The sequence below is a fragment of the Anastrepha ludens genome, chromosome 4 (genome assembly GCF_028408465.1).
Source record: "Anastrepha ludens isolate Willacy chromosome 4, idAnaLude1.1, whole genome shotgun sequence".
NCBI lineage: Eukaryota > Metazoa > Arthropoda > Insecta > Diptera > Tephritidae > Anastrepha > Anastrepha ludens.
The window spans coordinates 101,991,928-102,005,095 of NC_071500.1; the positions used below are offsets into that span (position 1 = coordinate 101,991,928).

The 13,168-nt window shown below is 36.3% G+C and overlaps 1 protein-coding gene across 7 annotated transcripts in view; it reads left to right on the plus strand.

Moving 5' to 3' along the window:
- Window positions 1-2,300: 2,300 nt before the first annotated feature.
- The window catches only part of LOC128860397 (cAMP-dependent protein kinase catalytic subunit 3), a 132,542-nt gene continuing 121,674 nt past the window's right edge, over window positions 2,301-13,168 (plus strand). The window contains exons 1-3 of one of the 7 annotated variants that reach the window (XM_054097905.1): window positions 2,301-2,731; window positions 9,490-9,758; window positions 9,836-10,685. The gene's annotated coding sequence lies outside the window, so the exon portion shown is untranslated. Of the gene's footprint in view, window positions 2,732-9,489; window positions 10,686-13,168 lie in introns of all 7 variants that reach the window. The other 6 variants (XM_054097904.1, XM_054097909.1, XM_054097908.1 and 3 more) reach the window with 6 other exon arrangements.

A 13,168-nucleotide genomic window follows, 5' to 3' on the forward strand; every position in this document is an offset into this window, starting at 1 on the left:
TGAGACGGCGCAGAAACAACAACGATGGAAGAGATTTGTCGAGGTTCCATGCTCTCGAGCGGAGTGAACAGGGATATAAAAAAATGTAAAACAGTTTTCAACAAACATTGAATTGATTATTCATTCAAAAAATAACAGCGAATTGCATACTACCATTGATTAAAATTTGTAAGTTTCTATAGCGCCCAAAATATGGGTGTGGTGAGTTGAAATTTTGTGTGTACCTTTCTGGAAGGTCAAAAAGAGTAACATTAATACAAAAAATACAAGCAAGAGGAGGAGGAATGTTACAGTGCTAGTGGGAGCATGCCCCACATATCATTGGAGTAACGACACCTTTGACACTAAGACTTCAACCTCCATACAAAAAAAAAAAAAAAAAAATTTGGATTATTCCACCTAATTTCAATTTTTTTCCAAACGGAGAGTTTTGCCATCCTGAAAGTAGTCGAATGGATAATCGAGAGGAGATGGAGCGGGAACTAGATTGGAGTTTGCAGATTGAGTAGGCTACGCTGAAGGCCCTGGAGAACGCGAAGCAAACCTCGAAATTGCTGAAAAATATAAGAAGAAGCATAAACCTGTCGCAAGACAGTACAGGCTTGTACTTATATGGCTTCCAGGACACTCAGGTGTTCAAGAAAATGAGATTGCCGATAATCGGAATCAGTTCCGCAGGAATCATGAATTGAAACAACGATTATGTATGCAATTTACATAAGAAACATTGGTCTAGTCTAGAACGATGCAGATCTGCAAAGTGTTTTGTGACAAGTCCGAACAGAAAACTGTCAAACTTTCTACTAAAACTTTGAAGGAAAGACGTTCGGTTGAGGGTCGGCATCATTACAGGACACAACCCATGGGGTCAGCATATGACCACCATTAGAATCATCGAGAACCCGGTATGCCTGTCATGCTTGGAGGAGGCGGATAGCACTGAGCACTTTCTCTGTGAGTGTCCTGCCTTTGCTAGAGCACGGCTACGAGTTTTGGGTTCCGATGTCATGAGAATGAGTACTATTCGTTCTCGAAACCTGGATGGTATTTACGAATTTGCTAAAGATTCTGGAAAGTTCTCACAGGACAAACATCCTTTATCTCTGTCCCTATTCTTTGCTATGTCTTTCTCTGATACTTTTCTCTTTTCCTCTTTGACTATCTTCCCTCATCCAGAGCTCTACATACAATGAGCCATCACATCTTTTTGTTCTTCCTTGGCTCGATCTATTCAAATTTCAGTTTTCATTTCAACCTATATTAATTGTAATAAATAACAAAATAAAAACAAAAAACAAATCTGTATGCGTAGAAAATTAGTGTAGAAGTGAAATTTCCACTTTCTACCACACCGTGCTGCCACGTCACATTTGCCCCACGAGCTCTCAGATTTTCGAAAAAAAGCACGATAAACACACCTTGCGAAACTTGTCCTCGACCTTGCTTAACGTTAAGAAACAGTTATATTTAAACAAGTGAAAATAATAATAAACAAAGAGGCTGCATGCAATTAGCAAATCCATTTGAATGCCACAGAGCAAACATCAGTGCATGTCACAGCAAGTGGCGGTGTTATTACGCACAAGTTCAACACATCTGCAAAACGTAGAATTTGTAACTACAACAGCAGTAGCCAATTGCGGGTACTTGGAGCTCGGCGTTGACGTATTTGTGGCAAGTGCGACCACTCAACTATTCGACTAACCAAACAACGAACTACTCACCAAAACGTTTTACAAGTACGGCTGCGGCAGTGCAAATGTAAATTCCAAGTTGTAATGAGCTGGCAGCACTTCACTGGCCACACAACACAGCTGATGCATTTAAAACAGGGCGCCGGCAACAACAAGAACAAAGGCGAAGAAGCAGATGAAGAGCTATGAATACAAATGCAAAGCGCAAAGTTATAAGAGCAACACTAAACAACAATGAAAATAAACAAAAACACGAAGTAGAAATAAAAGAAATAAAAAGAAAAAAATCACAACGCTATATCACTGAGCGTAAGCGGCAAGTAGCAGCGTGGAAGCGTGCAAGCGGCAACAAAATACAAATACAGAATCGGCAAAGCATGCATGCGGCTACCGAAGCTGGTCGATTGTATGTAGGTAAATATGTATGTGGGCACAGATGTGACTACAGCAGACGTCGTGAGGCATATGCAGCTAGTGAACGTTATTGTTGTGCGGCTGTGTGCGGAGTGCGATGTGCGGGGCGTATGAGTGCCGAGCTGCCTGCTTGCTGACTGATCGACCGACTGTTGCCTGCCAATCTTTAGCATTAGCGCGTAGTACTCAAACTGGCTGGCTGTTTGGTTGGCGGCGCTAGCCGATTGTCTGCAGTTTTGTTTGACTGCTGCTGCTGCTGTTTATTGTACGCCTTCGCGTATCTTTTATATTCAGTTAAGTACAAGACTTGGAAGCAAACGGTTCGCAAAGCGGCAGCAAGCAACTAACAGTTTGAAATAAATAAAAGTGTAACTAATTTAAATAAATTTATGAATTATTATAAGAGAACAAAAAGTGAAAAAGTACTTGAAATTTGTGTAGTAGTGAATTGATGGGGTTTGGAAAGTGAGTTGAAAGTTCAAGTGAGAAGAAGAAAAAAAACAAATTACGAAAATAGTACAATAAAATAAATTAGTTAATAATACGAAACTATTATGAAAAAGCGCAAAAATTTAGAGAAACAAAAACCATAACAAAAAAAAAAAAACACAACACCAACAAAGGTAAATAATCACTTACTTACTACTTTTTTAAGCTCAAGCGGGTGTCAAAGTTTAAGTAAAACAAATTATGGCAATTAGCTAACTATATGGCTAGCCTCAGCTTGAGTTTCTCAGCACATTAGTAATATTTAATTACCTTCGAAGAGACATACACACATATGTATATGACATAAAGGGGTTATCCATATATGTAAGTCAAAGGCGACCGCCTAAAAACTGCATCGATGCATTTTTCGGAAGCTGATACCTACAGTTGTCTAGAGTTTCCTCAAAATGGTTTCGGCTAATCGCTTATCAGTACATAGAAGTTCTAGTATTTTAAGCCACTGTATATATTAGCACTTTTGTATGCACATTTGTATGTATGGCTTATCAAACCTTTCTTTATATGTAGTTGAGTTAAATGAGCAAGGTTGCTGTTTGTTTTCATTTCATATTTTCAAAATAAAAATAAAAATTATTAAATAAAAAATTAAATGAATTAGCTTTTGCACTTACTAAAATAACGTCTTTCGTAAATTAAAAATATGTTTTAGAAAATTTTTTATTAACTATTTTTTGAAAATCCGCTGCAAAAAGGTATAAACATTTTATTTTTTATAAAAATATTAAAGCTAATGCCGCTTTTTAATAATCAAATAATCGAAATAATGCCTTGGCCGATATTTTGTTTCATATGTAATTGAACCATGCCAATATTATATTATCATAATAAAGAAAAATGACAATAAAAAAAAAAAAAAAAAATTAAAAAAAAATGTATTTTATTCAAAATCAGCAACGGCCCTTGAAACTTAACCGCCCTTTAGTTTCGCAAAATATTTTCTTTGGAAGTCAGGGCATTTTTGTTCTCGCTCGAATTAATTTTCAAAGCACTTTGCCCTACGGAAGTGGATACTTTCAAAACGAGCTGTTCAAAGGCTTCTTCAGGCGTTGAAAAACGTTGACCTCGCATTTTATTTTTGATGTTGAGGAACAAAAAGAAATCATAAATAAGTGCCAAATCAGAGTTGAAATCACTATAAACTATCCAATACAGGGTGACCTATTTAGTCTTTGAGTTTTGAACTACGAGTTTCTTTGACTTTGACAGCTATATGGTGAGGTATTTACAAAATGAGTCGGATTACAATTGCACTATGGCAAAAAAACTACTTACCGTGTTGCACAAACTATGTATTTATTAAGAAAAAAAACTGTTTTTGGCAATGCGATTTTTTCACCTAGTGATTACGATTTCCATTTATATTAGTTTGTGGAAAAATAAATCAATTATTTTTGAGTAAAATTTTTGTGCAAACGGTGTAAGAAATATTTGTTTGGGGAAAAAGAAATCCAATCCATTTTTCTAATCCATTTTTGCGTAAACATTTTTTCGCAAATTGCTTAACATTTTTTTATGGCCGATCTTTAGCTCCTGGGCAATGCTACGACCACTAGCATGCCGGTCAACTTGGATTATTTCTGCGATTTTATCGACAGTTTCGATGACGGGCCTACCTGACGGTGCATTTTTAGCATCACAAATTCCTGAACGGAATCGACGAAACCAAATTTGCACGTAAGCAGCTGTTATGGTGCCGAATAAACATTATTCATAATTTCAGCTGCCTGCCTTGCATTTACGCCTTAACAAAAAAAAAAAAAACTAAAAAATGTACCGAATTTTCTCTTTGTAGACTTACATTGTGAACACCCTGTAACTCACAGCTGTATGAAACGAACAAAGCCGGAAAAGACTTTTTAGTGTGAAATGTCACCTTAACAACGAACATAAATTTCAAATTGTTTGAAGGATACTTTACGAGATATCGAACACTACAGCCATCTACCGAGAAAATAAATAATTTCTTTTCCCCCCAACCTAATATACTTATACCTGGCGCTTATACCCTTGTTTGAACATTTGACCGAGCGTCTCCTGCTATTTACGCGATGAATCTTGATATTTTTCCACTAATGGATGGACCTACAGCTTTTAGCCACCTCCGAAAGGCAGATGGTTTTTTGCTCATTAAAAGCTTTATGAAAAGGCAAAAATGCACTCGGAGGTTTGCCATTGCCTGTTGAGAGGCGACCGCTATTAGAAAAAAACTGTTTCTGCCAATAAATATTTCAAGCGCGAGGTTTCGAATCTATGTAATAGTATCGATTGGTAGCCATACACCAACACATTCGGCTACGGCGGTAGCATTGGGCGGACGGAAAAACCACATATTCTCATAAAGAAGCCCCATAAAATTTGACTGTTTGGTAGCTATTTTAAATTAGCGGCATCATGGAACCATTTGCTTTTTTAATTCAGCAGGAAGCCAGTGTTAAAGTTCACCTTAGCCCACTAAATATGCTCAATTTCATTGTAAGTAGAAAAAGTGTATTATTAGAGGCGGGTTAGCATCAAAGTATCCACCAAAACCTTGGGCATGTTTGGTAATTGTCAGATATCATTCATAAATCTTTTACGGAAGTTTATCACAGCTACACCTACGTACTAAACACCCCTCCACTATCTATCACTCTCCACGCAGAACAGTCCAAAAAAGGAATTATCTGACGAGGCTAGTTAGCTCATAGGCTGCTAGTTATTTCGTCTACGAACCTCCGCGCGCCGTAAAGCATTGTGGATATGTTTTACATGCGCGCAGATCCGCTCCCAGTTATCACCCGATTTTAGCATAAAATCTATAATGTTCTCTCCGTTTAATATACTGCAGATTTCGGGACCATAGCGAGGGTATTGAAATAAGACGTGATCAACGTTTTCTGCCCTCTCCTTGCATGTTGAGCAGTTTGGTGAACCATCATGGCCAAATCTATGGAGGTATTTTCGAAACACCCCGTGCCTTGAGGGGAATTGGGTTAGATGGAAGTTTGTTTACCCATGATTCATTTCTAACGATGTCGTAAGTATCAGTATTAGTCTATGCGTCCATCTACCTTTCTGTGATCTGTTCCACCGGTCTTGCCAGTGGGCGATCGAACGACGCCTTTCTTTTTTTGCAATATTTTTACGAATTGCGTTACCGTCGGGCTCGGATAGCCTTAAATACACTCTCTGCATTTCTTTCGTCGAAATGTCTGCGGGGACTAGACCGGCTATAACGAAGGAAGAATCGTCCGAAATTGGCCGGAGCCGCAGATAGTCCGGCAAAGCGCTTAGCCGATATACGGTTATCAGCTTTTCTGTGTGGCTATTTATGTTCATTACGTACGTATGTAGGGGGCATATCCAGTCTTAGAACCCCATAATACCTTAAGTTCCATAGCATTGGACCCAGAACTGATCCCTGAGGAACCCCTGCTGACACGATATTCTCCCTCGCTTCTAAACCGCAGCTTAAGGTCCGTGAAATAGCTGTCAATTATTCTGATAATATAACTAGGCAACCCTATTTTTTCGAGAGTTCCCAGTATACGTTGCCAGCTAGCCGTGTTAAAAGCGTTTCTAACATCCAGAGTTGCCACAGCTCAGTACTCTTTTTTCCCGCCGTACCATTTCTTGCCTTCAATGGCTTCTGTTGCTAAATCTAGCACGCATTTGATAGCATCCACTGTTAAGCGGGATTTCCCGAATCCAAACTGGTTTGTGGATAGAATACCTTTATCTTCAGCGAAAGATGACAATCTGTCGCAAATAAGAGTTTTTCCCATTGTGTTTAGTAGACATATTGGTCGGTAAGGCTCGGGTTCGCCAGGCTTTTTATTGCCCTTGGGTAAAAGCACAAGTGTTGCTTCTTCCTCCTCTTTGGGAAAGTGCCTTCGTTATGGCAGGTTTGGAATACTGCTCGAAATATGTCTCGACGTTTGGAAATCGCTAATTTCAGTGCTCTATTTGGTATACCAACTGGACCTGGGGTTGTCTTATACTTTATTTTATTACACGCCGCTTGGAGTTCTTGTTCGGTAACACGATGGATGTCACCTGCTTCGTGTATGCAGGATGGCAAATTGTTTTCAGATCTTTGAGAAAAAGTGGAGTAACAATTTTGTGCAGCCTTACTGCGCACCCGGTATGCGGTGCCCCGGGGTTGATATCAGTTTCCTAACAAAGCTTCTTCAAACTTTCTTGCTTGCTAGTTCTAATGCTTTTTTTTTAGCGCTGCCTGGTTGATCTAAGATTTTGAACATTTTCTACAAAATCAGGCCTCCCTCTACTGCGCTGCATCTTGCGCCTGGCAAGGAGGCTTTGGGACCTTAGCGATTTGAAGTTTTCGTTCCACCACTAGTTTGGATATATGTGTTGGCGCATTAGGCATGGAAATCGCTGGGCATGGAGGCATCGCGTGCTTCTCTTAGTCCTTCAAACTAGGAATTTCGTCCAATCTCTGCAGAACCAGCAGGGAGTTGGAGGATCCTACAGTTTTATGTAGCCTTCAAGCGGCAGACGGTTTACCATAAGAGGTTTTTTCACAGCAAAAATAATTTTCTGTGTTTCATAACAGGGATTATTGCTATGTATGTATATTAATTTGATTCTTATAATGCTAGAAACGAGCGGTACTGCATAAGAGGGAGGGAGCTTCACAGCTGGCAGCTGCTTTCGTTTAGTTCATGAGCACTTTTTTGCATAGCAGCATCATCTCCAGTATAGTTCAATGCCTTCCCCTCAAATACCGACTATAGGCAGCGTAACCCAGAACAACCAAATGATAGTCACACGCACATACCCACTCAGCTACTGCGGCCGCCAGAAATAATGAGAAACTTAACAGCTCGACTTCAATGGCAGTGCATTTTTTAAGCTGATTGCTAGCCAAAGCTGCCAGGGTGTATTTGCGCTTTGCTAGAGAGATATGAATACTCTAGATAAAATTGTGAGTGTACATGTGTATGTGCGTATGTATAGTAGGGTTCATAACTATCTATACAAAAAAAAATTAAAAATAAAAATTGGTATTATTTTACCAGCGAAATTTTAAAACTTAATATATTTTAAGACTTTCGCCAAAATATTGCGGAAAAATATTAATGGGGGAGCCTGCTTTAGAGGCTTCAAAAAATCGTATTTTTCGTGAATTTTTTTGGGAAGGAAAGAAATATGTTATTGTTATGTATTTAAGCAGTCCTCTCAAATTTTTTCATTAAAATATATGTCATATTATGCCTGGTACAAGCATTTTGCCGAGGCGCCTCGAGTGCGCATATGTCGTGCGGCGGGAAAGATGCAGGTCGCAATTTTCATCTGAAACCAAAAACCCCAAAAAAATGTTTATTTTAGTATAGTATAGCTTCTAGTTAAACCAAGAAAATTAGACAGAAAGTGAGAAATTCAACAATTTTTCGATAATTAAAAAAAAAGAAATCAGTTTTTTGGAAAAACAAATTCACTTTAGATTGTTTAAAAAGTGGGTTAATCATAACTTTCTTAAGGTGTTTTAGGTCCAACTAGAAGAGAATTTAATTCCGAATACAATCAATGTTATCTCGTTTCGATAGAACGTTTAACTTTTTCCCTATCTTTCCAGCCAATTAGGAAAAATCTTAAAAATAAAGAACCGAGAAATCGCGCGTCAAAGTTTTTGTATATAATAAATCTGCTCGTATATCTGCTCGACGCTTGCTTACAATTTATTCTGTAACTGCGAAAATATTTAGAATTTGCTTCTGAAATTTTGAGGACACATTCTTAGATAGTTTGGGAATTCATCTATGCAAAAAAAAAAAAATCGATTTTTTGAAGCCTCTAAAGCAGGCTTTCCCTTAAGATTTACTTAAGTCGGACCGATTTGAAACTATCCTCAAAAATTTCATTATTTTAATTTCGATTATTATTATTATTTTAATTTTGATTTTGATTATTTTGATGTAATTTTTAAACATTTTTATGTAGCCCATTCGAGATTAAACTATTCCATCAACTGAGTGCATGCCTTGGGGCAAACAATTTTTAAGGAAATTTTGAAAATGAGCTCAATTTTTTGAGAAATTTTTAGATCGACCCAGCATGCAGACCATTAGACTTAAAAAATTCGATCTTCTAAGTAAATTCGTCAACATTTTTTTTTAAACTAATTTCTTAAAAAAAATTCGATTTTTTGAAGCACTTTCAAATCGTCCCAGTGCAGGTAAATCTTAACATTCTAAACTATTCCATCATCTGAGGGGATTCTTTGAAATGTTTTTGTTACCTAATTTCTTTTAATAATCTTAATATATTAATCGTAATATTTTTTCGTAATATTTTGTCGGATGGAAAAACCACAACTTTTTTTGGCGAGACAATGTATGGTGATAGTTGGAGCTTTGGCACAAAAACTAAACACCCATAAAGCGAACGCAAATTCCCTTACACTCAAATATATCTATTCATATACATACATACACATATACATGCATGTGTGTATGTATATGCACATTTTGCAAACAAACCGGAAATTCTAGACCATTAACCACACTTTTTGTTCTGCGAAAATTTTAGATTTTTCTTTGCGAAAAACAAACGAAAATCTCAAAACGAGCTGAAAGAATTGTACACAAAAGAAGTAAATTAACAAACACAAAAAAAAATGTATTTTCTAACTGTTATACATTTTTTTTTTCGCGCTCCTAATTTTCAACGCTTTACGCCACTGCCACTGTGCGCGTTGTGTTTTTCGTCATGTTCCAACATTATCGCGCTATTAGCCTGCCAATTACAAATGCAAATCGTGTGAAAATTTGAACATTTTGCCTGAACTTTTATTACAAAAACGTACTGAAAGGCAAATCAGCTGCACAAAATGCTCAGATTTTTCCATTTTCTTTTCTTTCGTGTATAGAGACAAAATAATAGAATCAAAAAAGTAAAACAAAATACACCGTAAAAGGAGGGAGCGAAAAGTAGAACGCGGGCAAAAGGCTAACGCGTTGAAAGCTAGACGCTGAAACTAAGTATAAATGAAAGAAGAAAACCTATGGAAGAAGTGGAATACACAAGAAATTTTGAGTAAATAGCGAAGAAAGCAACGAGTAAGGAAAAAATCATCGTCACATCCCACCCATTTTGTGATAAATTCTTCAAGTCGAAGGAAGCAAAGGCGCAAACTAGGTATATGGCGCGAAAGAGCCGCCAAAATTTAGAAACAACAACAAGAAAATATTAATTTAAAAATTATTGCTGCATAGGGCGCTCGATTTATAGACGAAACGTCTGCCAACCGCCAAACGCGGCGGTCGCACATCTAACGAGCGGAGAAACGGCAACGTCTCAAACTCGCACCAGCCACCCGCACTTTGTTACATATTAAAGCACGCACACACACATACAAACATATATTTACATAATATATATATACATACATTTATACATTGTGTATACATAGCCAGCCACATAGCTGCACGCTTGTGTACAAGAAACATTGTCGTATTGTGTCCGGAAAATTTTTATTTTTAATTTTTCAAAGTTGTGAAAATTTTTGAACAATATTTATTTTTAAAAATTTCGCAAGCGCGTCGGTTGCGATCAAGTAAGAAACAAGCCAAAAACAAAAGAAAAAAACACAGACAAAAAAAAAAAAACAAATACAACTAAGTACAACAAAAATGTATGCAAATATATGAGCGCAAACAAAGTGGAAGAAGTGTTTAGTAGATTAAAAGAAAAATTAAAATATATTAAAATAAATATAAAGCAACAAAACAAAAAAAAAAAAAAAAAATTAAATAAAATTGCCAACAAAGAAAAAAATCTTCAGCAAAACACAAACAAAATATTATTATTCTAATTAAAAATATTAAATAAGAAAAAAAAAAATTAACAAAAAGAAAAGTTGAAAAATAATAAAATCAAAAACTCACTCGAATCAGCCAAACCGTGAAGTAACGCAAGCACAAAAAACAAAAAAAATATCGGAAACACTTCACGCACACAGTCGAATCCTATTCCAGCTAGTGACGCGCCGTATTTTCCACACTTCACTGCGTTTTTTCAATAAGTTTGTTCTGTGCTTTTCGAATTTCTTGGCAGCTCCAACGGGTGAGTTTGATTTTTATTCATTTTTTTCTCTTGCTTTATTTTTTATATTAATTAATTAAGTTTCTGTTTTTGCTAGAAATCATTAAAAATTCCATTAAATTGATTTTTTGCACTCTTCCATTAGCTATTGAAGAAATTAATTGAATTCATTTTTTATGCAAAATCAAATTACGTATTTCGTCGAAAAGCATAATAGGTTTGGTTCATATTCTTTGTTCTTGCTCGAGATTTTATTGCCTGCAAATTTTTTGTTTGCGCACAAAATTGAATAGATTCAAAGTCACATTTATTAGATGTTAAAACTGTTTTGAAGTTTTGATTTGTAGGCAAATATTTGAATTTTATGTTCATTAAATGCAAACGAATGCTTTTTTTACTGTTTTTTAATATATATTCTTTGTTTTTGTAGAAAATATTAAAAATAATTTTCTTTGTATTTTTGTATAAAAATAGTTTTTTGAAGGACTCAAAGTTTTTTAGTGTTGTTTTTGGTGATCTGTCTACTTGCATGTAATTGTATAAAATTTTTAATTTGATAGGAATTTTAGCACAAAATTTATTAAAAACATATATAAGAGTAGACTTTTGAGATAGGCAAATAAAAATAAAAATTGGGAATTGGGCGAGCTCTTCCTATTTGAGGTGTACGTTTTAAGTTTTAAGCCGACTACGAACGGCGCATAGTTTTTTTATGAAGAGCTTTTCCATGGCAGACCTGCACTTAGAGGTTTGCCATTATGTGGCAAGGGGTGACCGATATTAGAAAATACTTTTCCTATCATTTGACTCTGGGGTTTCAAATCTGTGCTTTTCCGATAGGCAGACATGCACCAACCCTTTCGGTTCCGGCGACTGATCCTGCTTTTCAAAATGCTGTCCATAAATATTATTATACTTTTTCATGCGATTCAACCAATTTTCGAACCACTTTTTCACTCAAACTAAAGTAATTTCGAAGCATTGATTTGACGCTATAAAATGCTGCTAATCTGTGAAAAAAAATCGGTATAAAAATCAGATTCATATATTGAATGTTCAGAAATTCATTGGCATGAGTTGATTTTTGAGAGCTTTCGATGTTGTGGTCTTCTGCAAATTGTTTTCCTTATTTTGAACAAGCAAAGAGAAGGATGAAACACTAGCTGACCACTTTAAAACAATATCTACAAATAGCATAGTTAATAAAAATATAGAGCTGCCAAACTTAATTGGAAGTGCAGACCACGTAATACAAAACACGACAAAAGAAGAAATCAAATATTATATAAAGAAACTTAAAGACAAAAAGACACCGGGATATAACCAAATAAATTCAAAAATACTAAAGGAACTACCTGATACTATAATAAAATACATACGAGACCTCTTCAACGGAATAATTAGGTTACAATACTTTCCAAAAGCTTGGAATGTTGCACAAGTTATAGCGATCCCCAAGCCAAACAAGAACGCCACAGTTGCTAGCTCGTACAGACCAATTAGCTTGCTGCCCATCCTCTCTAAATTGTTTGAGAAAATACTGCTTGACAGAATTGACCTGATTCTAAAATAAAAAGACGCTATCCCCTCACACCAGTTAGGATTCCGAAAACAACATTCAACTGTGCAACAGATTCACAGAGTAGTAAACAAAACTACAGACGACTTCGATAAGAAGAAATATTGCATTGCTGTGTATTTAGTCATAGCAGAAGCTTTTGACAGAGTATGGCACAAAGGACTTATAAATAAGCTAAAAAACATTTTAACACTTCAAAAGCTAAACGACTGATAAAATACGACGATGAGTGCTCGGAAATCTTGACGGCGACAGCTGGAGTACCTCAAGGAAGCGTACTGGGCGCCATACTATACAAAGTATACACATCAGATATACCAACATCAACTACTCTAGGATCAATGATAGCTACATTTGCAGACGACACAGTTTGAATGTCAGCTGACAACAATGAAGAAGCAGCGACAAAAACATTGCAAGATACACTATCAGCTACAACACATTGGTTTGAAAAATGGGGCATTGAGGTCAATAAAGACAAAACATAACATGTAATATACGCGAAGAGAAAATCTGCAAGACATCCAATCCAAATTAATGGAGAAGACATAAAAATACACTCAAGTGCAAAATATTTAGGCATCACTTTGACTCTCACATGGAAAAAACACCTAGTGAACAAGAGAAATCAGATAAAAAACAAATTCCGACAACTCTACTGGCTATTAGGAAAACAATCAACCCTTAGTTATTTAATAAACAAATTATATACAAATCAATAATCAGACCGACATGGACCTAAGGACTAGAAATTTGGGGGACTGTCAGTAAATCAGACCTACAAGTCATACAAAGAAGTCAATCTAAGATGCTAAGGACAATCACAAACCCAAATTGGTACATAAGAATTGACGATATTCACCGCGACCTCGGTATAGACACTGTCACTGAAGCAGTAAAAAGAAGCAGCAGTAAGCATATCTTG